The sequence below is a fragment of the Oryzias latipes genome, chromosome 13, assembly GCF_002234675.1.
Source record: "Oryzias latipes chromosome 13, ASM223467v1".
NCBI classification, from domain to species: Eukaryota; Metazoa; Chordata; class Actinopteri; order Beloniformes; family Adrianichthyidae; genus Oryzias; species Oryzias latipes.
In genome coordinates this window covers 24,102,018-24,106,785 of record NC_019871.2, presented here as the reverse complement: position 1 = coordinate 24,106,785, position 4,768 = coordinate 24,102,018, and the positions used below count along the sequence as shown (strand labels likewise).

The 4,768-nt window shown below is 48.2% G+C and overlaps 1 long non-coding RNA gene across 1 annotated transcript; it reads right to left on the bottom strand.

Moving 5' to 3' along the window:
• Window positions 1-3,686: 3,686 nt before the first annotated feature.
• LOC111948507 lies at window positions 3,687-4,264 on the bottom strand. Its single transcript, XR_002874523.1, has 2 exons — window positions 4,003-4,264; window positions 3,687-3,931 (listed from the first exon to the last, which is right to left on the bottom strand). It is a non-coding gene; the product is annotated as an uncharacterized LOC111948507 (long non-coding RNA).
• Window positions 4,265-4,768: the final 504 nt, after the last annotated feature.

Sequence of the window (4,768 nt, the reverse complement as noted above, 5' to 3'; positions counted from 1 at the left end):
AAAATATCAAGGATCATCTATGTTCACAACCGGAAGCTAACTCGTTTGAAGAACTCGTCTCCGCAGCGCTCCGCTCGGACGTCCGGCTACGTGAACGTCAATCTGAGCGTTACCGTAAGCAAACTACCAACACTTCTCGTAACGCCTTAATGAATGTTTTTTCCCAAACTAGTCATGAATCTGTTGGACCCGCCACGGAGGAACCCATGCAAGTGGGTCATTCTAAACTCACAGCAGAGGAGAGACAGAAACGAAGGAATGAGGGGTTATGTTTTTATTGTGGTAACTCCGGACACTTAGTTTCTCAGTGTGACCTTCGTTTAAACTCCAGAGCCCCCGTTAGATGACAGGCCACGGGGGGATAATTCCAAAGAAAAAACATTTTTGTACGTTCCTGTCAAAATCTCCCATCAGACCCGCGTGTATGAATACAAAGCCCTCATCGATTCAGGGGCTGAACATAGTCTCATCGATCAGCAACTTATTACTGAGCTAATGTTACCCACCGAGCCTCTCGATTCTCCTATCAATGCCGCCGGCTTGGGTGGTCAACAGCTTTCTAGGATCACTAAACGTACTAAATCTATTCTCATTCTCACCTCTGGAAATCATAGGGAATATCATAGATTCTTCGTTACCCAGTGCCCCCAGACCCCCATTATTCTGGGGTTCTCCTGGCTTCAAACTCACAATCCACATATTGACTGGACCACTCCTCGTATTTCCAACTGGAGTACCTTTTGTATGGCTAATTGCCTCCATTCTGCCATTCCATCTACCAATACCTCGGTGTCTGATTCTAACTCCAGCATAGACCTGTCTAAAGTACCTTCGTGCTACCATGACCTTAGTTCGGTGTTTTGTAAAGCCAAGGCCAGTGCTTTGCCGCCCCATAGACCCTATGACTGCGCTATCGAACTACTTAACGGCGCACCACTTCCCAAGGGGAGATTATTTAATCTCTCAGGCCCTGAAAAAAGTTCCATGGAAAATTACATTCAAGAAGCCCTCTCATTAGGTCACATCCGCCCCTCGTCCTCTCCAGTTGGCGCAGGGTTTTTTTTTGTTGAAAAAAAGGACAAAACACTTCGACCCTGTATTGATTATCGTGAGTTAAACCACATTACGATAAAAGACAAATATTCGCTCCCTCTTATCGACTCTGTTTTTGATTCTGTTCAAGAAGCACGCATTTTCACCAAGTTGGATTTGCGTAACGCCTACCATCTGGTTCGTATCCGTGAAGGCGACGAATGGAAAACAGCATTCAATACTCCCTGGGGGCACTATGAATATCTAGTCATGCCGTTCGGCCTCACTAACGCTCCTGCTGTATTTCAAAGGCTTGTTAATGATGTGCTCCGTGACTTCCTTAACAGATTTGTGTTCGTCTATTTAGATGACATTCTCATTTATTCTCCTAATCTGTCTCAACATGAACATCATGTCCGTCTCGTCCTGGAAAGGTTGTTAGAAAACCAATTATTTGTTAAAACTGAAAAGTGTGAGTTTCATGTTTCCACCGTTCCTTTTTTGGGTTACATCGTTGAGCCCGGCAACATCAGACCTGACCCAGCCAAGATTGAAGCTGTTACCAACTGGCAGGTTCCAGAGACACGCAAAAAATTACAACAATTTCTGGGCTTCGCCAATTTTTATAGGCGATTTATTCGCAATTTCAGCAGCGTAGCGGCACCCCTGACTCAACTCACCTCTGTCAATAGACCTTACGTTTGGACACCAGCTGCTGACATGGCCTTCTCCAAACTTAAAAAACTCTTTGTCACCGCTCCCATACTTATTCAACCAGATGTCAAGAAACAATTTATCGTCGAGGTTGACGCCTCTGATTGTGGTGTTGGAGCTGTCCTTTCCCAACGTGAAGATGGTTCCGGAAAACTAAAACCATGCGCCTTCTATTCACGCAAACTCAACCCCGCGGAAAAGAACTATGATGTTGGTAACCGCGAATTATTAGCCATCAAACTTGCGCTGGAGGAATGGCGCCACTGGCTGGAGGGGGCAGAACAACCGTTCATTGTTTGGACAGACCACAAAAATCTCACCTATCTACGCTCTGCCAAACGGCTGAACTCTAGCCAGGCTCGTTGGTGTCTGTTTTTTGATCGCTTTAATTTTCAAATCACTTACCGCCCAGGGAGCCGCAACGCCAAGCCTGATGCTCTCTCAAGAATGTTTAACACCGCTGAAACCACCTCCGAGTCGACCATTATGCCCACCTCCTGCTTTGTTGGCAGTCTTACCTGGGACATAGAATCCAAGGTCCAGCAGGCCCAAGGTGAGGTTCAAGATCATGCACCATGTCCACCTGGAACCTTATTTGTACCTGACTCCCTTAGGTCCGACGTAATCACCTGGGGGCATACTTCCCGGATTGCCTGTCACGGAGGAATCCATAAAACCATTAACCTCATCAAAAGACGTTTTTTCTGGCCCACCTTGGAGAGGGATGTTCGAGAATATGTTGCAGCCTGTTCCACCTGTGCTCGCTCTAAAACTTCCAATTCTCCGCCCTCTGGACATCTATTGCCACTGCCTACGCCCAGTCGTCCCTGGTCCCACATTGTCTTGGACTTTGTGACTGGACTGCCTCCTTCCCAGGGTAACACAGTTATACTTACCATAATCGACCGTTTTTCCAAGGCAGCCCACTTCATCCCCCTTTCTCAGCTCCCCTCTGCCACAGAAACGGCTGAGATCCTGGTTAATCAGGTGTTCCGTTATCATGGGATTCCCTGCGACATTGTGTCTGACCGTGGACCACAGTTTATTTCCCAAGTTTGGAAAACCTTTTGCTCCGCCCTCGGAGCCACAGTCAGTCTCTCTTCAGGGTATCATCCTCAGTCGAACGGACAGGCGGAAAGGGCTAATCAGGAGTTGGAGGCAGCACTCAGGTGTCTGGCAGCACAGAATAACTCCGACTGGTCCAAATTCCTGGTGTGGGTAGAGTATGCCCACAACACTCACCACTCCACGGCCACGGGAATGTCTCCTTTTGAGGCCTCGTTAGGGTACTCACCACCTCTGTTTCCTTCTCAGGAGCTCGATCTGGCAGTGCCCTCGGTTCAACTCCATCTCCAACGGTGCCAAGAGGTTTGGCACCAAGCCAGGGTGGCTCTCCTCCGCACCAAGGAGAGCAACTGTCAGATCGCTAATCGTCACAGGGTGGTGGGGCCCGACTATCAACCCGGCCAAAAGGTTTGGCTTTCATCCAGGAACATTCCCATCCAGGCATCTTCCCGTAAGTTAGCTCCTCGTTTTATTGGCCCTTACGTCATTGACCGTGTTATCAATCCCTCCTGTGTCCGCCTGCGGCTGCCTGCTGCTCTCAAGGTTCATCCATCCTTTCACATTTCACAAATTAAGCCTGTTAATGAGAGCCCCTTGTGCCCGCCGTCCGCTTCCCCACCACCCGCCCGGGTCATTGACGGCGCGCCTGCCTTTACCGTCAGTCGGATTTTGGACGTCCGGCGCCGCGGTCGTGGATTCCAGTTTCTTGTGGACTGGGAGGGTTATGGTCCAGAGGAACGTTCCTGGATCTCCCGCTCCCTCATCTTGGACCATACCCTCATCGATGATTTTTTCCGTGCCCACCCGGACCGGCGTCCTGGACCGCCTGGAGGCGGTCGTTGAGGGGGGGGTACTGTCACGGTGCCTCTGTCAGCTACCTTCCCCCTCCCCTCTCTGCCCTGATCGCGACCAGCTGGTTCCACTCACCTCATCAACCTGCAGCATTCTTAAGGAGCCCTCGGATCATCATTCGACGCCAGTTCGTTGTTCCTCTACGGAAAAAACCTCCACGGGTGCTCCTCTGGTCGCAGTCTGCTGTTCATGCTCCTCGTCTGTTCCTGGGATCCAGCTTCATCCAAGCTCACTGGTTTCTGCCTCAATACCCTCCAGCCTGCCGCGCCTACGCATCAAGATCCTTCTTACCTCAAGTCTGCTCATTCACTGGCTATGAATTAAATCCCTCATACTTACCAGACGATTCTTTGAGTTTTCTTCCGGGTTTTCAGCATTTGGGTCTGCTAAGTCTCACGAGATCATGACACATCACGCTGATCCAACAGGTCGCTGAAAAAGAAACTATTGTTGTGAGGTTCCGCAGAACTTTGGCCCGCTTTGCCAACAGCATTTTGGCTGTTGTTCCATGCATTAGCCGCTGTGCAGCTGCACTGCTTCACTCGTTCTTATCTGAGTCCGCTAAAAAGCACTGCAATCCGTAGTTTACATGATACTGGCAGCAACGTGGCACAGAGTTTTGATATGGTAACCATTCTAAGTAAAAACTAAGTAGCACATGTCTCATAACAAAGAAACAAGCTGCTTCTACAGTAGCTAAGAAATTGTTTTGTGCATGTAGAGCTGCTCGAAGATTCTCATGGGGTGGTGCTGCCAACCAGCGGTCAAAGGTTTAAGTGGAAAACAAGAGTAAGACACTGAAGGACGCTCATAAATAGTAAAATAAATCTCGTCTTGACAGAATTTTAAATCAGTACAATTATCCTCAAATGAATTATCGCGATATATCTCTGAATTGATTTTTTTCCAATACCCCTATAAAGGACGCTTTATTTGTAATTACTTTTTTTTATTACCAATTTATTCTTTTTATCCACTAAAAAATGTGCATTAGAAATATACTAGGTAGAGGGCAGAGGGCACTGGTGATCCCAGAGAATGTGACACTGTGGCTAGAGAATAATAGTGGTTGCAAGTCAAGTTCAACCGTCCAGTTAATCTTTAA